At 43.0% G+C, this 23920-nt stretch overlaps 1 protein-coding gene across 4 annotated transcripts in view; it reads left to right on the forward strand.

The window, feature by feature from the left end:
* RASIP1 (Ras interacting protein 1) overlaps positions 1-23920 on the forward strand; it is a 764894-nt gene that overhangs the window by 717866 nt on the left and 23108 nt on the right. The window lies entirely within an intron of this gene.

A 23920-nucleotide genomic window follows, 5' to 3' on the forward strand; every position in this document is an offset into this window, starting at 1 on the left:
TAGCGTGCAACCATGCTGCTGCCACGCTGTTCTGCATCTTTCTCCATCACGCTTCCAGGGCTTTCTCTACAGTGGCTCCTGCACTTTCCCACCAGCCATCTCTGGGGTGGATCCGTCCTGGTGACGGACATCTTTTGTTGGTATTACAGCCTCTGTAGGGGGTGGAACCAGCTTTCGCGCCAGTTCTTGAACTCCACCCTTGGCAACGTAGCAACCGGTTACCTGGGGTGCTACATATTTAGCAGATGTCAAGTCACCAGGTTCAGGCTTGATCACTCCAGTGCTGGATTCTGTAGAGTTTCTGATCACTCTCAGTATAGGGAGATTTATTGCAGCAGACTGAACTTTCCTACAGACTGGTGACCCTGGAGCTGATGACCTGGCACTGACAGGGTGATCCTGAAAGTTCAGACCCCTGCAATAAATCTGTGAGCATTAGTAGAGTGGCCGCTGATACTATATAGGGACACAGCCCTGAACTTATCGGGAGGTGAGCAGCAGCGCCCACGTCCTCACTGCACAGAGAGCTGAAGCTCATACTCACTGATATCTTCGGTCTGACCCATCCACCAGCTCCTCTCCAACAGTAAGAAAATGCAGACGTGTTCCCTCTTCCTCAGCAGGCGGCTGCACAGCAGGAGCAGTGGGCGTGTCTGGTCCACTGTGATAAGGCTGGCCAGGACATATAGAACAGCGCCGGCCCCCCAGCAGACTGAATCAGCTGCTTAGTGACCGGTCAGGGGGCACATTCCCAGCCCAACCCTTTCTCTACCTCCGGTACATTCTTCAGAAAGGTGGCTATGTGTTAGGCGGCCCCTAAGATTTTTCCCTCTACAGTAGGTAACGGATGGATATTCTCCAATCACATCCCTCAAATACTGGTCAGCCCTCAATATCGGCCAGTTCTTGCGTAATATATTATAGGCACCTGTAGCTTTCTCATCATATATTCCTATAAATCTCATGATCACGGTACCATCAGAAAAGTCCTGGGAGATCACAGCCAATGAACTCAGTTCAACTCAGTGACGTTAATGTGAGCGACATTACAACTTTTCTTACGACACTTGGGCTAACTTCACAGCCAATTACCTCTGTTCAACTCACTGAACTCCCGGGATCTTTCTGACAGCAACATGAGCGTGAGAACTTTCTCATGCTCGCAGTGATGCAAGTCAGGTCATAGGAGTTAATCGTGAGACACTGAACAGCACTAGCACACGCTGCTCAGTGTCTCTGCTGCATGATAATCTGTATAGTTGCATCAGGCTGTAGCAGAATTAGATGTAGATGTAGCAAGACTAGACCCATCGTGGGATAAATTGATTATTATCTTCTCGGCAAACAAATGAGGAATATTGTTGTTTATTATGTTAATTCTGTTACAGGAGGTAATAGTTTCACTGGACTGGGCAATGGCATGACTATGGTTTAATTTTGATTCATTAAAAGAGTCTATATCATTATCTCAATTAAAGGACTTTATTCTGGGTGTGTATTATTTTATACAGTATCACTATGGGGTTGGTAAGATGGGTGTCTCATAGATGTCTCTCCATTACAAACTTCTGGTCTTGACATCACCAGACAATACAAAGGTGACATCAACCCAACAAATATGATCTCCACTTGCCACCACCACAGGGCAACTGGGAAGAGCCTGGCAAAGTGCCAGAGTTGATGCATCTAATAGATGCACATCTTCTGGGGTGGATGCGAGGGGGGCCAATATCAATGGCCCCTTACAAGCATGAGAATACTGGCCCCCAGCTATCTGCTTTAGCTTTGCTGGGTGTCAAAAATGGGGGAGACCCCAAGCAATACACTAATTCTGGCTCTTTGCCTGGCTCTTCCCACTTGCACTGGTGCAGTGACAAGTGGGCTGATAGTTGGGGGTTGATGTCGCCTTTCTATTGTTAGGCCACATCAAGCCCGGAGGTTTGTAATGGAGAAGCGTCTGAGACACCACCATTACTAACCCCATAGTGATACTGTATAAAATAACACACACCCAGAATAAAGTTCTTTAATTGAAATAATGACACAGACGCCTTTATTGAATCTAAATTACTCAGGTCATCACCCAGTCCACTGAACTGAAGCCAATATCTCCTGTAACGGAATTAAAAAATAAACAGTCCTCACCTTGTAGGGCCTGGAACAAGGCTTGGACCAAGGCTTGGACCAGCATTTCTAGCTCAAACATTGATCAGTAACAGGTGGGTGAGTGACATGTGTAGGCCTGGTGCTCTGAGAGCCCTGTCAGATTCAGGCAACACCCATGAAGGAAACCCAACTCTGAGTCCAAACATTTGCAAAAATTAGGGTCAGACACCAGGAAAAGCTGTATAAAATGACCCACAGTAGAAATTTGATAATGGCATAGCAGCAGTTAGCCATGCATGAAGTATCGGGGTTTGGGCCAGCATTTATAGCTTTCAATTTAAGATTAAATTAACATGAGGTGAGTGAGGGACCTGTGTAGGCCTGCTTTGTTGGGAGCCCTGATATCTCATGCAAAATCTCAAACTGCTTTTCTCCTCAGACACTCTCAGGTGGCATAAATATCAGCTTAGTAGACCACTAATGCTAGAAAAATTTAAGGATAGTAACACAGGTAATTGACTGATCAATTCATCCACAGTAGACATTTGATAAAGGCACAGCAGCAATCAGCCATGGGCCATACATAAGGATCAGTGTCTGGACCAGCATTTACAGCTTTGAATTAAATTTTAAATTAAGATGAGGTGTGTTGTGAATTCTGCTCTTGGGCTCCCTCCGGTGGTTATGAGTGGTAGTGCTGCGGCAGTTGGATCGCAGCATTTATCAGGTGTATCCATTTTTTGCAATCTGGGCTGGGCTATTTAAGTCCTGCTTTATCCGTTAGTCAGTGCCAGTTGTCCATTGTTTTTGGAGGATTCACATCCATTCCTGGTCTCTCCTGGTCTGCTGTTCATTTCTTCAAAGATAAGTTCTGGCCTTGTTTTTGCTGTCCACCACTGTGGACCATATAGTTCTGTGCATTTTCATGTTTTGTTTTTGTCCAGCTTTGTCTGTGAAAGGATGTTTTGCAGCCAAGCTGTGTCTCTGGAGATGCAGATACACCCCCCATGTCTTTAGTCAGATGTGGTGATTTGTATTTTCTGTGGAGGATATTTTCTAGCGTTTTTATACTGACTGCATAGTACTCTGTTCTATTCTTTCTTTTTAGCTAGTATGGCCTCCTATGCTAAATTCTGATTTCATGTCTGCGTATGTTATTTCCCTCTCCTCTCACAGTCAATATTTGTGGGGGGCTATCTATCCTTTGGGGATTTTCTCTGAGGCAAGATAGGTTTCCTGTTTCTGTCTTTAGGGGAAGTTAGTTCTTAGGCTGTGTCGAGGGGTCTAGGGAGTGTTAGGTACCCCCCACGGCTACTTCTAGTTGCGCTGCTTTGTTCAGGGTTTGTGGTCAGTACAGGGACCATCTTCTCCAGAGTCCGTCTCATGCTGCTCCTAGGCCACCAGATCATAACAGAGGTGAGTGAGGGACCAGTGTAAGCCTGCTGTGCTGGGAGCCTTGATACCTCATGCAACAACTCAAATTGCTTTTCTGCTAAGTCACACTTAGGTGGCACAAATATCAGCTTTGTAGACTACTATTGTTAGTAACATTTAAAGATTGTAACACAGGTAGTTGACTGAAAGTAAGAGAAGGCCTGCCGGTCTTGGAGCCCTCCTGTTACAGGCAATACACATGAAGGAGACAAAATATGAAGTCCAAACATTTAAAAAAATTATTGCCACACACTAGTGATGAGCGAGTATACTCGTTGCTCGGGTGGTCTCTGATAGTGATGAGCGACTATACTCGTTGCTCAAGATTTCCCGAGCATGCTCGGGAGGTCTCTGAGTATTTGTAAGTGCTCGGAGATTTAGTTTTTGTTGACACAGCTGCATGATTTACAGCTGCTAGCCAGCATAAGTACATGTGGGGGCAGGGCTGTGGAGTTGGTAAGCCACAGTTGCGACTCCGACTCCTGGATTTTATAAGGTTCCGACTCTGACTCCGGCTCCAACTCCTTCATAAATGGCCAATTCGTAACAATAAATTTACTGTTTTCAAATATTAACATCGTGCTTATTCAGTTTCTCACCATCATATAAGTAATCAGACCACTTAGAGCAAAAACTATATTTATTAGAATACAATTGGAATATAGCAAATAACTTTTATAAACTTTTATAAACTCTTGTAAGTAAATATGCAATAAACACTGTTATGCAGTTAATAAGAAGAAATCTATAAATTTGTCCTCAGAAAAAGTATTGCCTCTGTCAGATCCTCTCCACACTAACTTGGGTTGGTGGCAAAGCAGTAACCACTCGGGCAACATCTCTGACAATGTCAGGATACAAAGGAATCGCTTGTTGCACTGTTATTTTTGATGGACGGTCAAATTTCTCAATTTCTTTTAGTGCACATGAAAAATTCTGCTGAAATGTACTGGCTGTGTTCTTTGATGGGGATGACTCTTCTATGCAGGAACGCTTTGCACGGCCCTTGTGATCCAAATATTTTTCTAAATTAAATTCTTCATCAGTTGATGAGGGTGAAGATGTGGCAGGACGACCAAATTCTTCTTGTTCCTCCTGACTGTTCTGCAACCCTTTCATCCTTACTGCTATTTCAAACAGAGCTTCTTTTCCTTTAGTTAGCTGTTGATCATCTAGAAGAATCCGATGCATTGGGTCGCTGCCAAAAGAATGTTATTTTGTAATAGTAGCTCCTCTCTGTTTCTTTGATGTAGCAATGACACTTGCAATTAACCCTCCTCTTTGGGATAGGCGAAACATCAGGTTCTTCCACTCCTTTAAGAAAATACCTGGAGTTAAGTCCTCTGCTTGTAATTTTTTACAGGAAAGAAATATATCTTGGTACCGTGTTAGCCAGTAGATAGAAAAATATTTAGAATTGAGAGTCCTCAGTGGTTGATACCTTTTAATGGCTAACTGAAAAGATGGTAACAAATTGCAAGCTTTCGAGACTACACAGGTCTCTTCATCAGGCAAAGACTAAAACAAATTCTGAAGAATCACATATTTATGCACAACATAGTATAGGAAAAAAAAAAAGGGAAAAAAAAAACCATGGATAAGCCAGGTGACATGAAGCAGAATTACCCATGGTAATGGTATCACCCATGGTAATTCTGCTTCATGTCACCTGGCTTATCCATGGTTTTTTTTTTCCCTTTTTTTTTTTTCCTATACTATGTTGTGCATAAATATGTGATTCTTCAGAATTTGTTTTAGTCTTTGCCTGATGAAGAGACCTGTGTAGTCTCGAAAGCTTGCAATTTGTTACCATCTTTTCAGTTAGCCATTAAAAGGTATCAACCACTGAGGACTCTCAATTCTAAATATTTTTGTAATTTTTTAGTCACTGTAAATGGGTGCTCTTGCAATTTTTCCAGCTCAGTCACCTGATTCCACTGACTTTCATTTAGCGTCAGTTGAGGGTTAGCCAAGAAAGGTTTTCAGTTCAACCAAGCGCTGAATCATTAAGTAAGTACTGCCCCATCGTGTGGCTTGATCAATAATTGCCCCTTTTCCAGCACGTCTCTTCAAAATTGAGTCAACTTTAGGGGTTCTGGCAACAGTAGCCAATCTTCTCACCTTGCCAATCAGTGCAGCAGCATGTCCTTCTTGCAGACTGTCTCTTATAGCCAGCTGTAGCGTATGCACAACACAGCACATGTGATGAATGAAAGAAAGTATTGACACCGTTTCAAAAAGATCATCTAAACCAGGGGTGGGCAATTAATTTTGCCATGGGGCCGCATGAGAAATTTGGATGGTTTTAGAGGGCCGGACTAATATGATTAACTTATTTTTACCCAATACTGTAGTATACATATGTTTTCTTTTCATAAACAAACAGTATGTTTAACAATGCAGAGATTTACAATACAAAGAAAATATGGAAGACATACTTACATCATTATTTAATGATGAGATGATGAACTGCACTGCAACAAGCTTGTGTTAACTGTAGAAAACTGTAGAAAACTTGCTGTTGTTACAACAGTGTTGTAGATCAAGATATGTTAGTTTTTTTTAAAGACCGGCATCCCTTTAACTTGGTAAATAACAGTAAATGAAACATTTCAATAACATGAGAATCTTCAATGAGAGTAATCTAGCCTGTTTTGGGCCCAAACAAGTTCACTGAAGTTAGGTTCAATATCTGAGGTGGATCTGCGAAGAACAGCACACAAGTGATCATCACTGAGAGAGGATCTGTATCTGGATTTGTTGAACTTCATCAGTGAGAATGTTTGTTCACATACGTAGGTAGATCCAAAGAGAACTAACATCCTCTGAGCATGCCTCCTTATGTGTGGAAAGTTTTCCTCTTTGAGAGAAGAATAAAACTCCAGCAGTGATACTGATTTAAAAAGCTCTGCCAGTAGATTGTCAGACTGCAGATCAATGAGTTCTAACTGGATATCACTGGGGGCATTATCCACACAGCATGTAAAAGGAGAAGAAACCATGTGCATTTCACTCTCAACTGCTTTGAAGTCTTCAAATTTTCTGGAAAATTCATCATGTAAAGCCGCAAACATGGATGAATACATGTCGAGGTGATCAGCTGATGGTGTGACTTCTTTCAGTGTTGGCATGTGAGTGAGAATATTAATCTTCAATTGGCTAGAAAGAAACTTCAATTTTCTCATGAAAGCTGTCACCAAGGAGAAAATTTCATGTGCAAAGAGGCCTTTGCCTTGCAGCTTGGTATTCAGCTCATTCATTAGTGTAGTCACATCAATGGCAAAGGCCAGATCTGCTATCCAGTGCTTATCTGAGAACTCTGGGATGTCTTTGCCTTTCATTTGACAAAATGTCTGAATCTCAGCTCTCAGGTCCCATACTCTTTTAAGCATGTTCCCAAGGCTGAGCCATCTCACAGCTGTGTGGTAGCCTATGTCACTATGTTCACTTTCTTGTTCCTCCAACAGTGAAACAAATTGTCTGTGATTCAGTGCTCTTGCCCTGATGAAATTAACTATCTTAGTTACAACATCAACAACATGGCTGATTTGTAGCACCGATTTGCACAGCACTTTTTGATGTATAATGCAATGCAAAAATATCAATTTCTGTTCTGGGTTTATTTCATTCACTTTATCTTGCATCCGCTTCAAAAGTCCAACATTTTTCCCTGTCTTATTTGGACATCCATCGGTTATAACACTTACTAATGTGTTCCATTTTAAGCCCAGTTTGTCCACGGATGCATTTACTTCGGTGAACAAATCACTCCCTTTCGTGGTACCTTTCAATGATCGCAAAGCTACCAGCTCTTCAGTCATCTCAAAGTTATTTGTTGTTCCGCGTACAAAGATAAGTTAACTGGGCGGTATCACGGACATCACAGCTCTCGTCCAGAGCCAGGGAAAAAAAAAATAAAATGATCAACTTTGTTTTTAAGCTGAAACTCCAAATTCCCCGCAATGTCTTCTACCCGTCTTGTTACGGTTCGCCTGGAGAGGGGCACATTTGAAAACGCTTCTGTTTTCTCAGGACAAAATATTGCTACAGAGTCCACCAAACATTCTTTCACAAACTCCCCATCAGAGAATGGCTTACTGTTTCTAGCAATTTTGTGGGGTATTACAAAGCTTGTCCTGATGGCTGCATCCCTGGATGCATGGAGCTTTGTAAAAAATCTTTTCTGCGTTTGCAGTTTTGATAGCAAATCTTCAGATGCCCGTGCCCGCTCTGCGTCTGTCAAGTTCTTGTATTTCTGTGCATGTTTTGTTTCATAATGGCGATTTAAATTATAATCTTTAAACACAGCTATTTGCTCTCCACAAACTAAGCACACAGCTTTGCCTTTGGTTTCAGTAAATAAATATTTAGAATTCCATTCCTTGTTAAAAACTCTGCATTCTCCATCAACCTTTCTTTTTTTAGCAGACATATTTAAGAGCTAATTCTTCTGATGGGAGTCACGATTCTCTGCAGAAGGAGAAAATGCAGTTTTATACAATAAATATTGCAAGGTTTCTTTTTTTCATGAGTACTATTAATTTATGGCAGGCGGGTTACATGATACATATGATGGGCCTTCATTTTGGTGCCCCCATAATGTCCAGATCTCATTTGTGCCCCCATAATGTCCGGATTTCATTTGTGCCCCCATAATGTCCATGTCCAGATCTCATTTGTGCCCCCATACTGTCCTGATTTGTGCCCCCATAATGTCCAGATTTCATTTGTGCCCCCATAATGTCCAGATTTCATTCATTTGTGCCCCCATAATGTCCAGATTTCATTCTTTTTTGCCCCCATAATGTCCAGATTTCATTTGTGCCCCCATAATATCCAGATTTCATTCATTTTGTGCCCCCATAATGTCCAGATTTCATTCATTTGTGCCCCCATAATGTCCAGATTTCATTTGTGCCCCCATAATGTTTAGATTTCATTTGTGCCCCCATAATGTCCAGATTTCATTTGTGCCCCCATAATGTCCAGATTTCATTCATTTGTGCCCCTATAATGTCCGGATTTCATTTGTGCCCCCATAATGTCCAGATTTCATTCATTTGTGCCCCTATAATGTCCGGATTTCATTTGTGCCCCCATAATGTCCATGTCCAGATCTCATTTGTGCCCCCATACTGTCCTGATTTGTGCCCCCATAATGTCCAGATTTCATTTGTGCCCCCATAATGTCCAGATTTCATTTGTGCCCCCATAATGTCCAGATTTCATTCATTTGTGCCCCCATAATGTCCAGATTTCATTCTTTTTTGCCCCCATAATGTCCAGATTTCATTTGTGCCCCCATAATGTCCAGATTTCATTCATTTGTGCCCCCATAATGTCCAGATTTCATTTATTTGTGCCCCCATAATGTCCAGATTTCATTTGTGCCCCCATATTGTCCAGATTTCATTCATTTGTGCCCCCATAATGTCCAGATTTCATTTGTGCCCCCATAATGTCCAGATTTCATTCATTTGTGCCCCCATAATGTTTAGATTTCATTTGTGCCCCCATAATGTCCAGATTTCATTCATTTGTGCCCCCATAATGTTTAGATTTCATTTGTGCCCCCATAATGTCCAGATTTCATTCTTTTTTGCCCCCATAATGTCCAGATTTCATTTGTGCCCCCATAATGTTTAGATTTCATTTGTGCCCCCATAATGTCCAGATTTCATTCATTTGTGACCCCATAATGTCCAAATTTCATTTGTGCCCCCATAAAGTCCAGATTTCATTCATCTGTGCCCCCATAATGTCCAGATTTCATTCATTTGTGCCCCCATAATGTTTAGATTTCATTTGTGCCCCTATAATGTCCAGATTTCATTCATTTGTGCCCCCATAATGTCCAGATTTCATTCATTTGTGCCCCCATAATGTCCAGATTTCATTTGTGCCCCCATAATGTTTAGATTTCATTTGTGCCCCCATAATGTCCAGATTTCATTCATTTGTGCCCCCATAATGTCCAGATTTCATTCATTTGTGCCCCCATAATGTCCAGATTTCATTTGTGCCCCCATAATGTCCAGATTTCATTTGTGCCCCCATAATGTCCAGATTTCATTCATTTGTGCCCCCATAATGTCCAGATTTCATTCTTTTTTGCCCCCATAATGTCCAGATTTCATTTGTGCCCCCATAATGTCCAGATTTCATTCCTTTGTGCCCCCATGATGTCCAGATTTCATTAATTTGTGCCCCCATAATGTCCAGATTTCATTTGTGCCCCCATAATGTTTAGATTTCATTTATGCCCCCATAACGTCCAGATTTCATTTGTGCCCCCATAATGTCCAGATTTCATTCATTTGTGCCCCCATAATGTCCGGATTTCATTTGTGCCCCCATAATGTCCATGCCCAGATCTCATTTGTGCCCCCATACTGTCCTGATTTGTGCCCCCATAATGTCCAGTATTCATTTGTGCCCCCATAATGTCCAGATTTCATTTGTGCCCCCATAATGTCCAGATTTCATTCATTTGTGCCCCCATAATGTTCAGATCTCATTCATTTGTGCCCCAATAATGTCCAGATTTCATTTGTGCCCCCATAATGTCCAGATTTCATTTGTGCCCCCATAATGTCCAGATTTCATTCATTTGTGCCACCATAATGTCTAGATTTCATTCTTTTTTGCCCCCATAATGTCCAGATCTCATTCATTTGTGCCCCCATAAAGTCCAGATCTCATTTGTGCCCCCATAATGTCTGGATTTCATTTGTGCCCCCATAATGTTTAGATTTCATTTGTGCCCCTATAATGTCCAGATTTCATTCATTTGTGCCCCCATAATGTCCAGATTTCATTCATTTGTGCCCCCATAATGTCCAGATTTCATTCATTTGTGCCCCCATAATGTCCAGATTTCATTTGTGCCCCCATAATGTTTAGATTTCATTTGTGCCCCCATAATGTCCAGATTTCATTCATTTGTGCCCCCATAATGTCCAGATTTCATTCATTTGTGCCCCCATAATGTCCAGATTTCATTTGTGCGCCCATAATGTCCAGATTTCATTTGTGCCCCCATAATGTCCAGATTTCATTCATTTGTGCCCCCATAATGTCCAGATTTCATTCTTTTTTGCCCCCATAATGTCCAGATTTCATTTGTGCCCCCATAATGTCCAGATTTCATTCCTTTGTGCCCCCATGATGTCCAGATTTCATTAATTTGTGCCCCCATAATGTCCAGATTTCATTTGTGCCCCCATAATGTTTAGATTTCATTTATGCCCCCATAACGTCCAGATTTCATTTGTGCCCCCATAATGTCCAGATTTCATTCATTTGTGCCCCCATAATGTCCGGATTTCAATTGTGCCCCCATAATGTCCATGCCCAGATCTCATTTGTGCCCCCATACTGTCCTGATTTGTGCCCCCATAATGTCCAGATTTCATTTGTGCCCCCATAATGTCCAGATTTCATTTGTGCCCCCATAATGTCCAGATTTCATTCATTTGTGCCCCCATAATGTCCAGATCTCATTCATTTGTGCCCCAATAATGTCCAGATTTCATTTGTGCCCCCATAATGTCCAGATTTCATTTGTGCCCCCATAATGTCCAGATTTCATTCATTTGTGCCCCCATAATGTCTAGATTTCATTCTTTTTTGCCCCCATAATGTCCAGATCTCATTCATTTGTGCCCCCATAATGTCCAGATCTCATTTGTGCCCCCATAATGTCTGGATTTCATTTGTGCCCCCATAATGTCCATGTCCAGATCTCATTTGTGCCCCCATACTGTCCTGATTTGTGCCCCCATAATGTCCAGATTTCATTTGTGCCCCTATAATGTCCAGATTTCATTCATTTGTGCCCCCATAATGTCTAGATTTCATTCTTTTTTGCCCCCATAATGTCCAGATCTCATTTGTGCCCCCATAATGTCCAGATTTCATTCATTTTGTGCGCCCATAATGTCCAGATTTCATTCATTTGTGCCCCCATAATGTCCAGATTTCATTCTTTTTTGCCCCCATAATGTCCAGATTTCATTTGTGCCCCCATAATGTCCAGATTTCATTCATTTTGTGCCCCCATAATGTCCAGATTTCATTCATTTTGTGCCCCCATAATGTCCAGATTTCATTCATTTGTGCCCCCATAATGTCCAGATTTCATTCTTTTTTGCCCCCATAATGTCCAGATTTCATTTGTGCCCCCATAATGTCCAGATTTCATTCATTTATGCCCCCATAATGTCCAGATTTCATTTATTTGTGCCCCCATAATGTCCAGATTTCATTTGTGCCCCCATAATGTCCAGATTTCATTTGTGCCCCCATATTGTCCAGATTTCATTCATTTGTGCCCCCATAATGTTTAGATTTCATTTGTGCCCCCATAATGTCCAGATTTCATTCACTTGTGCCCCCATAATGTCCAGATTTCATTCTTTTTTGCCCCCATAATGTCCAGATTTCATTTGTGCCCCCATAATGTTTAGATTTCATTTGTGCCCCCATAATGTCCAGATTTCATTCATTTGTGACCCCATAATGTCCAAATTTCATTTGTGCCCCCATAAAGTCCAGATTTCATTCATCTGTGCCCCCATAATGTCCAGATTTCATTCATTTGTGCCCCCATAATGTCCAGATTTCATTCATTTGTGCCCCCATAATGTCCAGATTTCATTCATTTGTGCCCCCATAATGTCCAGATTTCATTTGTGCCCCCATAATGTTTAGATTTCATTTGTGCCTCCATAATGTCCAGATTTCATTCATTTGTGCCACCATAATGTTTAGATTTCATTTGTGCCCCTATAATGTCCAGATTTCATTCATTTGTGCCCCCATAATGTCCAGATTTCATTCATTTGTGCCCCCATAATGTCCAGATTTCATTCATTTGTGCCCCCATAATGTCCAGATTTCATTTGTGCCCCCATAATGTTTAGATTTCATTTGTGCCTCCATAATGTCCAGATTTCATTCATTTGTGCCCCCATAATGTCCAGATTTCATTCATTTGTGCCCCCATCATGTCCAGATTTCATTTGTGCCCCCATAATGTCTAGATTTCATTTGTGCCCCCATAATGTCCAGATTTCATTCATTTGTGCCCCCATAATGTCCAGATTTCATGCTTTTTTGCCCCCATAATGTCCAGATTTCATTTGTGCCCCCATAATGTCCAGATTTCATTCCTTTGTGCCCCCATGATGTCCAGATTTCATTCATTTGTGCCCCCATAATGTACAGATTTCATTTGTGCCCCCATAATGTTTAGATTTCATTTATGCCCCCATATCGTCCAGATTTCATTTGTGCCCCCATAATGTCCAGATTTCATTCATTTGTGCCCCCATAATGTCCGGATTTCATTTGTGCCCCCATAATGTCCATGCCCAGATCTCATTTGTGCCCCCATACTGTACTGATTTGTGCCCCCATAATGTCCAGATTTCATTTGTGCCCCCATAATGCCCAGATTTCATTTGTGCCCCCATAATGTCCAGATTTCATTCATTTGTGCCCCCATAATGTCTAGATTTCATTCTTTTTTGCCCCCATATTGTCCAGATCTCATTCATTTGTGCCCCAATAATGTCCAGATTTCATTCATTTGTGCCCCCATAATGTCCAGATTTCATTTGTGCCCCCATAATGTTTAGATTTCATTTGTGCCCCCATAATGTCCAGATTTCATTTGTGCCCCCATAATATCCAGATTTCATTCATTTGTGCCCCCATAATGTTTAGATTTCATTTGTGCCCCCATAATGTCCAGATTTCATTCATTTGTGCCCCCATAATGTCCAGATTTCATTCATTTGTGCCCCCATAATGTCCAGATTTCATTTGTGCCCCCATAATGTTTAGATTTCATTTGTGCCCCATAATGTCCAGATTTCATTCATTTGTGCCCCCATAATGTCCAGATTTCATTCATTTGTGCCCCCATAATGTCCAGATTTCATTTGTGCCCCCATAATGTCCAGATTTCATTCCTTTGTGCCCCCATGATGTCCAGATTTCATTCATTTGTGCCCCCATAATGTACAGATTTCATTTGTGCCCCCATAATGTTTAGATTTCATTTATGCCCCCATATCGTCCAGATTTCATTTGTGCCCCCATAATGTCCAGATTTCATTCATTTGTGCCCCCATAATGTCCGGATTTCATTTGTGCCCCCATAATGTCCATGCCCAGATCTCATTTGTGCCCCCATACTGTACTGATTTGTGCCCACATAATGTCCAGATTTCATTTGTGCCCCCATAATGCCCAGATTTCATTTGTGCCCCCATAATGTCCAGATTTCATTCATTTGTGCCCCCATAATGTCTAGATTTCATTCTTTTTTGCCCCCATATTGTCCAGATCTCATTCATTTGTGCCCCAATAATGTCCAGATTTCATTCATTTGTGCCCCCATAATGTCCAGATTTCATTTGTGCCCCCATAATGTTTAGATTTCATTTGTGCCCCCATAATGTCCAGATTTCATTTGTGCCCCCATAATATCCAGATTTCATTCATTTGTGCCCCCATAATGTTCAGATTTCATTTGTGCCCCCATAATGTCCAGATTTCATTCATTTGTGCCCCCATAATGTCCAGATTTCATTCATTTGTGCCCCCATAATGTCCAGATTTCATTTGTGCCCCCATAATGTTTAGATTTCATTTGTGCCCCATAATGTCCAGATTTCATTCATTTGTGCCCCCATAATGTCCAGATTTCATTCATTTGTGCCCCCATCATGTCCAGATTTCATTTGTGCCCCCATAATGTCTAGATTTCATTTGTGCCCCCATAATGTCCAGATTTCATTCTTTTTTGCCCCCATAATGTCCAGATTTCATTTGTGCCCCCATAATGTCCAGATTTCATTCCTTTGTGCCCCCATGATGTCCAGATTTCATTCATTTGTGCCCCCATAATGTCCAGCTTTCATTTGTGCCCCCATAATGTTTAGATTTCATTTATGCCCCCATATCGTCCAGATTTCATTTGTGCCCCCATAATGTCCAGATTTCATTCATTTGTGCCCCCTTAATGTCCGGATTTCATTTGTGCCCCCATAATGTCCATGCCCAGATCTCATTTGTGCCCCCATACTGTCCTGATTTGTGCCCCCATAATGTCCAGATTTCATTTGTGCCCCCATAATGCCCAGATTTCATTTGTGCCCCCATAATGTCCAGATTTCATTCATTTGTGCCCCCATAATGTCCAGATTTCATTCATTTGTGCCCCCATAATGTCCAGATTTCATTCATTTGTGCCCCCATAATGTCCAGATCTCATTCATTTGTGCCCCAATAATGTCCAGATTTCATTCATTTGTGCCCCCATAATGTCCAGATTTCATTTGTGCCCCCATAATGTTTAGATTTCATTTGTGCCCCCATAATGTCCAGATTTCATTTGTGCCCCCATAATGTCCAGATCTCATTCATTTGTGCCCCAATAATGTCCAGATTTCATTCATTTGTGCCCCCATAATGTCCAGATTTCATTTGTGCCCCCATAATGTTTAGATTTCATTTGTGCCCCCATAATGTCCAGATTTCATTCATTTGTGCCCCCATAATGTTTAGATTTCATTCATTTGTGCCCCCATAATGTCCAGATTTCATTCATTTGTGCCCCCATAATGTCCAGATTTCATTCATTTGTGCCCCCATAATGTCCAGATTTCATTTGTGCCCCCATAATGTCCAGATTTCATTCATTTGTGCCCCCAAAATGTCCAGATTTCATTCATTTGTGCCCCCATAATGTCCATATTTCATTTGTGCCCCCATAATGTTTAGATTTCAATTGTGCCCCCATAATGTCCAGATTTCATTTGTGCCCCCATAATATCCAGATTTCATTCATTTGTGCCCCCATAATGTCCATATTTCATTTGTGCCCCCATAATGTTTAGATTTCATTTGTGCCCCCATAATGTCCAGATTTCATTTGTGCCCCCATAATATCCAGATTTCATTCATTTGTGCCCCCATAATGTTTAGATTTCATTTGTGCCCCCATAATCTCCAGATTTCATTCATTTGTGCCCCCATAATGTCCAGATTTCATTCTTTTTGCCCCCATAATGTCCAGATCTCATTCATTTGTGCCCCCATAATGTCCAGATTTCATTCATTTGTGCCCCCATAATGTTTAGATTTCATTTGTGCCCCCATAATGTCCAGATTTCATTAATTTGTGCCCCCATAATGTCCAGATTTCATTCTTTTTTGCCCCCATGATGTCCAGATTTCATTTGTGCCCCCATAATGTTTAGATTTCATTTGTGCCCCCATAATGTCCAGATTTCATTTGTGCCCCCATAATATCCAGATTTCATTCATTTGTGCCCCCATAATGTTTAGATTTCATTTGTGCCCCCATAATGTTTAGATTTCATTTATGCCCCCATATCGTCCAGATTTCATTTGTGCCCCCATAATGTCCAGATTTCATTCATTTGTGCCCCCATAATGTCCGGATTTCATTTGTGCCCCCATAATGTCCATGCCCAGATCTCATTTGTGCCCCCATACTGTCCTGATTTGTGCCCCCATAATGTCCAGATTTCATTTGTGCCCCCATAATGCCCAGATTTCATTTGTGCCCCCATAATGTCCAGATTTCATTCATTTGTGCCCCCATAATGTCTAGATTTCATTCTTTTTGCCCCCATAATGTCCAGATCTCATTCATTTGTGCCCCAATAATGTCCAGATTTCATTCATTTGTGCCCCCATAATGTCTAGATTTCATTCTTTTTGCCCCCATAATGTCCAGATCTCATTCATTTGTGCCCCAATAATGTCCAGATTTCATTCATTTGTGCCCCCATAATGTCCATATTTCATTTGTGCCCCCATAATGTTTAGATTTCATTTGTGCCCCCATAATGTCCAGATTTCATTTGTGCCCCCATAATATCCAGATTTCATTCATTTGTGCCCCCATAATGTTTAGATTTCAATTGTGCCCCCATAATGTCCAGATTTCATTTGTGCCCCCATAATATCCAGATTTCATTCATTTGTGCCCCCATAATGTCCATATTTCATTTGTGCCCCCATAATGTTTAGATTTCATTTGTGCCCCCATAATGTCCAGATTTCATTTGTGCCCCCATAATATCCAGATTTCATTCATTTGTGCCCCCATAATGTTTAGATTTCATTTGTGCCCCCATAATGTCCAGATTTCATTCATTTGTGCCCCCATAATGTCCAGATTTCATTCTTTTTGCCCCCATAATGTCCAGATCTCATTCATTTGTGCCCCCATAATGTCCAGATTTCATTCATTTGTGCCCCCATAATGTTTAGATTTCATTTGTGCCCCCATAATGTCCAGATTTCATTAATTTGTGCCCCCATAATGTCCAGATTTCATTCTTTTTTGCCCCCATGATGTCCAGATTTCATTTGTGCCCCCATAATGTTTAGATTTCATTTGTGCCCCCATAATGTCCAGATTTCATTTGTGCCCCCATAATATCCAGATTTCATTCATTTGTGCCCCCATAATGTTTAGATTTCATTTGTGCCCCCATAATGTTTAGATTTCATTTATGCCCCCATATCGTCCAGATTTCATTTGTGCCCCCATAATGTCCAGATTTCATTCATTTGTGCCCCCATAATGTCCGGATTTCATTTGTGCCCCCATAATGTCCATGCCCAGATCTCATTTGTGCCCCCATACTGTCCTGATTTGTGCCCCCATAATGTCCAGATTTCATTTGTGCCCCCATAATGCCCAGATTTCATTTGTGCCCCCATAATGTCCAGATTTCATTCATTTGTGCCCCCATAATGTCTAGATTTCATTCTTTTTGCCCCCATAATGTCCAGATCTCATTCATTTGTGCCCCAATAATGTCCAGATTTCATTCATTTGTGCCCCCATAATGTCTAGATTTCATTCTTTTTGCCCCCATAATGTCCAGATCTCATTCATTTGTGCCCCAATAATGTCCAGATTTCATTCATTTGTGCCCCCATAATGTCCAGATTTCATTTGTGCCCCCATAATGTTTAGATTTCATTTGTGCCCCCATAATATCCAGATTTCATTCATTTGTGCCCCCATAATGTTTAGCTTTCATTTGTGCCCCCATAATGTCCAGATTTCATTCATTTGTGCCCCCATAATGTTTAGATTTCATTCATTTGTGCCCCCATAATGTCCAGATTTCATTCATTTGTGCCCCCATAATGTCCAGATTTCATTCATTTGTGCCCCCATAATGTCCAGATTTCATTTGTGCCCCCATAATGTCCAGATTTCATTCATTTGTGCCCCCAAAATGTCCAGATTTCATTCATTTGTGCCCCCATAATGTCCAGATTTCATTTGTGCCCCCATAATGTTTAGATTTCATTTGTGCCCCCATAATGTCCAGATTTCATTTGTGCCCCCATAATATCCAGATTTCATTCATTTGTGCCCCCATAATGTTTAGATTTCATTTGTGCCCCCATAATGTCCAGATTTCATTCATTTGTGCCCCCATAATGTCCAGATTTCATTCATTTGTGCCCCCATAATGTTTAGATTTCATTTGTGCCCCCATAATGTCCAGATTTCATTAATTTGTGCCCCCATAATGTCCAGATTTCATTCTTTTTTGCCCCCATAATGTCTAGATTTTATTTGTGCCCCCATAATGTCCAGATTTCATTCATTTGTGCCCCCATAATGTCCAGATTTCACTTGTGCCCCCATAATGTCCAGATTTCATTCACCTGTGCCCTCATAATGTCCAGATTTCATTCATTTGTGCCCCCATAATATTTAGATTTCATTTGTGCCCCCATAATGTCCAGATTTCATTCATGTGTGCCCCCATAATGTCCAGATTTCATTCATTTGTGCCCCCATAATGTCAAGATTTCATTCATTTGTGCCCCCATAATGTCCAGATTTCATTTGTGCCCCCATAATGTTTAGATTTCATTTGTGCCCCCATAATGTCCAGATTTCATTCATTTGTGCCCCCATAATGTCCAGATTTCATTCATTTGTGCCCCCATAATGTCCAGATTTCATTTGTGCCCCCATAATGTCCAGATTTCATTTGTGCCCCCATACTGTCCTGATTTGTCACTTGTGCCCCCATACTGTCCTGATTTGTCTCTTGTGCCCCCATACTGTCCTGATTTGTCACTTGTGCCCCCATACTGTCCTGATTTGTCACTTGTGCCCCCATACTGTCCTGATTTGTCACTTGTGCCCCCATACTGTCCTGATTTGTCACTTGTGCCCCCATACTGTTCTGATTTGTCACTTGTGCCCCCATACTGTCCTGATTTACATAGTTACATAGTTATTAAGGTTGAAGGAAGACTTTAAGTCCATCTAGTTCAACCCATAGCCTAACCTAACATGCCCTAACATGTTGATCCAGAGGAAGGCAAAAAAAACCCATGTGGCAAAGAGTAAGCTCCACCTTGGGGAAAAAAATTCCTTCCCGACTCCACACACGGCAATCAGACTAGTTCCCTGGATCAACGCCCTATCAAGGAATCTAGTGTATATACCCTGTAACATTATACTTTTCCAGAAATGTATCCAGTCCCCTCTTAAATTTAAGTAATGAATCACTCATTACAACATCATACGGCAGAGATTTCCATAGTCTCACTGCTCTTACAGTAAAGAATCCACGTCTGTTATTATGCTTAAACCTTTTTTCCTCCAAACGTAGAGGATGCCCCCTTGTCCCTGTTTCAGGTCTATGATTAAAAAGATCATCAGAAAGGTCTTTGCACTGTCCCCTCATATATTTATACATTAACATAAGATCACCCCTTAGTCTTCGTTTTTCCAAACTAAACAGCCCCAAGTGTAATAACCTATCTTGGTATTGCAGACCCCCCAGTCCTCTAATAACCTTGGTCGCTCTTCTCTGCACTCGCTCTACTTCAGCTATGTCTTTCTTATACACCGGAGACCAGAACTGTGCACAGTATTCTAAGTGTGGTCGAACTAATGACTTGTATAGAGGTAAAATTATGTTCTCCTCATGAGCATCTATGCCTCTTTTAATGCATCCCATTATTTTATTTGCCTTTGTAGCAGCTGCCTGACACTGGCCACTGAATATGAGTTTGTCATCCACCCATACACCCAGGTCTTTTTCATTGACGGTTTTGCCCAGAGTTTTAGAATTAACCACATAATTATACATCTTATTACTTCTACCCAAGTGCATGACCTTACATTTATCCCCATTAAAGCTCATTTGCCATTTATCAGCCCAAGCTTCTAGTTTACATAAATCATCCTGTAATATAAAATTGTCCTCCTCTGTATTGATTACCCTGCAGAGTTTAGTGTCATCTGCAAATATTGAAATTCAACTCTGAATGCCCCCTACAAGGTCATTAATAAATATGGGTATGGGTATAAGTATGGGGCACAAGTGACAAATCAGGACAGTATGGTGCCCATACTGTCCTGATTTGTCACTTGTGCCCCATCATACTGTCCTGACTCCTGATAATTGTGCCCCACAGCCCCATAATGTCCTGTTTGTGCTGCCCCCATCCGCATCCCCCCCAGGGCTATCATGCATGCAGGCAGGCACCAGGCAGCTCCATTACCCGGTCCCCGTGGCCGTGGAATGGAGCACTTACCACTGACCACCGGCACCGTCCGACTCCACAAGTTACTACTGTACAGCCGCAGAGAACACCGGTGTCTGGCGCAACGGACGAAGGAGCAGCGCAGCAGCCTGTGTCACGCTCAGTGACGTCACCTGCTCCCTGCGTTTCCCTGATGCGGAAGTGCCAGCGGCGGTCAGCGCCTCTCAGCGGACAGGGGTTTCAATGCAGGGTGCGCAGGCGCTGGAGAGGCTGAAGGGAAGGGGAACCTGGCTGGTAGCACTGTAGCGACGCGCAGCAGCTGCACTGTCTCTGGCGGCTGGCCGAGTGGTGCCGGGTCAGCGGGCGGCGGGCCGTTTAAAATCGTCAGGCGGGCCGGATGCGGCCCGCGGGCCGCATCTTGCCCAGGTCTGATCTAAACTATCATGTTGCTGTTCATCTGAAGCAACTTCAGTTTGCTCCTCAGTTACAATACTGTGTTCCTCTATTTCAAAATTTCTGTGTCTGTGGACCCAAAATGTTCTTCTAGCTGCTGGTCACCATCATTACTCACATTCATTAGCTTAACCCCTTCCCGACCTTTGACGCATACGCTGCGTCATGAAAGTCGGTGCCATTCCGACCCATGACGCAGCATATGCGTCATGGAAAGATCGCGTCCCTGCAGATCGGGTGAAAGGGTTAACTCCCATTTCACCCGATCTGCAGGGACAGGGGGAGTGGTAGTTTAGCCCAGGGGGGGTGGCTTCACCCCCTCGTGGCTACGATCGCTCTGATTGGCTGTTGAAAGTGAAACTGCCAATCAGAGCGATTTGTAATATTTCACCTAAAAAAATGGTGAAATATTACAATCCAGCCATGGCCGATGCTGCAATATCATCGGCCATGGCTGGACACACTAATGTGCACCCACCCCACCCCTCCGATCGCCCCCCCAGCCCCCCGATCTGTGGTCCGCTCCCCTCGGTCCTGTGCTCCGCTCCCCCGTCCTCCTGCCCGCTCCCCCCGTGCTCCAATCACACCCCCCGTGCTCCAATCAAACCCCCCGCACTCCGATCCCACCCCCCGCACTGCGATCCCCCCCCCCGCACAGCGATCCCCCCCCCCGTGCTCCGATCCACCCGCCCGCACAGCGATCCCCCACTCCGTGCTCCAATCCACCCCCCGTGTTCCGATCCACCCCCCCGTGCTCCGACGCCCCCCCCCCCGTGCCCTGATTTCCCCCCCTTATACTTACCTGGCCTCCCGGAGACCGTCCGTCTTCTTTCCTGGGCGCCGCCATCTTCCAAAATGGCGGGCGCATGTGCAGTGCGCCCGCCGAATCTGCCGGCCAGCAGATTCGTTCCAGAGTGAATTTTGATCACTGAGATATAATCTATCTCAGTGATCAAAATAAAGAAAAAAGTAAATGACCCCCCCCCCCCCCTTTGTCACCCCCATAGGTAGGGACAATAAAAAAAATATTTTTTTTTTTCCCCACTAAGGTTGGGGTAAGAACTAGGGTTAGGGGTAGGGTTAGGGTTAGGGGTAGGGTTAGGGTTAGGGTTAGGGGTAGGGTTAGGGTTTCGGTATGTGCACACGTATTCTGGTCCTCTGCGGATTTTTCCGCTGCGGATTTGATAAATCCGCAGTGCTAAACCACTGCGGATTTATGGCGGATTTACCGCGTTTTTTCTGCGCATTTCAATGCGGTTTTACATCAGCGATTTTCTATTTGAGCAGTTGTAAAACCGCTGCGGAATCCGCAGAAAGAAGTGACATGCTGCGGAATGTAAACCGCTGTGTTTCCGTGCAGTTTTTCTGCAGCATGTGTACAGCGATTTTTGTTTCCCATAGGTTTGCATTGAACTGTAAACTCATGGGAAACTGCTGCGGATCCGCAGCGTTTTCCGCAGCGTGTGCACATACCTTTAGAATTAGGCTATGTGCACACGGTGCGGATTGGCCGCTGCGGATCCGCAGCAGAGTTCCATCAGGTTTACAGTACCATGTAAACATATGGAAAGCCAAATCCGCTGTGCCCATGGTGCGGAAAATACAGCGCGGGAACGCTGCGTTGTATTTTCTGCAGCATGTCAATTCTTTGTGCGGATTCCGCAGCGTTTTACACCTGTTCCTCAATAGGAATCCGCAGGTGAAATCCGGACAAAAACACTGGAAATCCGCGGTAAATCCGCAGGTAAAACGCAGTGCCTTTTACCCGTGGATTTTTCAAAAATGGTGCTGAAAAATCTCATACGAATCCGCAACGTGGGCACATAGCCTTAGGGCTAGGGTTGGGTTGGAATTAGGGTTGTGGTTAGGGTTAGGGGTGTGTTGTGGTTAGGGGTGTGTTGGGGTTAGGGTTGTGATTAGAGTTATGGCTACAGTTGGGATTAGAGTTAGGGGTGTGTTGGGGTTAGTGTTGGAGTTAGAATTGAGGGGTTTCCACTCTTTAGGCACATCAGGGGGTCTCCAAACGCAACATGGCGCCACCATTGATTCCAGCCAATCTTGTATTCAAAAAGTCAAATGGTGCTCCCTCACTTCCGAGCCCCGACGTGTGCCAAAACAGTGTTTTACCCCCACATATGGGATACCAGCATACTCAGGACAAACTGCGCAACAATTACTGGGGTCCAATTTCTCCTGTTACCCTTGAGAAAATAAAAAATTGCTTGCTAAAACATCATTTTTGAGGAAAGAAAAATGATTTTTTATTTTCACGGCTCTGCGTTGTAAACGTCTGTGAAACACTTGGGGGTTCAAAGTGCTCACCACATATCTAGATAAGTTCCTTGGGGGGTCTAGTTTCCAAAATGGGGTCACTTGTGGGGGGTTTCTACTGTTTAGGCACACCAGGGGCTCTGCAAACGCAACGTGACGCTCGCAGACCATTCCATCAAAGTCTGCATTTCAAAAGTCACTACTTCCCTTCTGAGCCCCCACGTGTGCCCAAACAGTGGTTTACCCCCACACATGGGGTATCAGCGTACTCAGGAGAAACTGGACAACAACTTTTGTGGTCCAATTTCTCCTGTAACCCTTGGGAAAATAAAAAATTCTGGGCTAAAAAATTATTTTTGAGGAAAGAAAACGTATTTGTTATTTTCACTGCTCTGTGTTATGAACTTCTGTGAAGCACTTGGGGGTTCAAAGTGCTCACCTCAAATCTAGATAAGTTCCTTTCGGGGTCTAGTTTCCAAAATGGGGTCACTTGTGGGGGGTTTCTACTGTTTAGCCACATCAGGGGCTCTGCAAACGCAACGTGACGCCCGCAGAGCATTCCATCAAAGTCTGCATTTCAAAACGTCACTACTTCACTTCCGAGCCCCAGCATGTGCCTAAACAGTGGTTTACCCCCACATATTGGGTATCAGCGTACTCAGGAGAAACTGGACAACAACTTTTGGGGTCAAATTTCTCCTGTTACCCTTGGGAAAATAAAAAATTGCGGGCTAAAATATCATTTTTGAGAAAAGAATTTTTTTTTTTTTATTTTCATGGCTCTGCGTTATAAACTTCTGTGAAGCACTTGAGGGTTCAAAGTGCTCACCACACATCTAGATTAGTTCCTTTGGGGGTCTAGTTTCCAAAATGGGGTCATTTGTGGGGGATCTTTAATGTTTAGGCACACAGGGGCTCTCCAAACGCGACATGGTGTCCGCTAATGATTGGAGCTAATTTTCCATTTAAAAAGCCAAATGGCGTGCCTTCCCTTCTGAGCCCTGCCGTGCGCCCAAACAGTGGTTTACCCCCACATATGGGGTATCTGCGTACTCAGGACAAACTGAACAACAACATT

This window comes from Ranitomeya imitator, chromosome 10, assembly GCF_032444005.1.
Source record: "Ranitomeya imitator isolate aRanImi1 chromosome 10, aRanImi1.pri, whole genome shotgun sequence".
NCBI classification, from domain to species: Eukaryota; Metazoa; Chordata; class Amphibia; order Anura; family Dendrobatidae; genus Ranitomeya; species Ranitomeya imitator.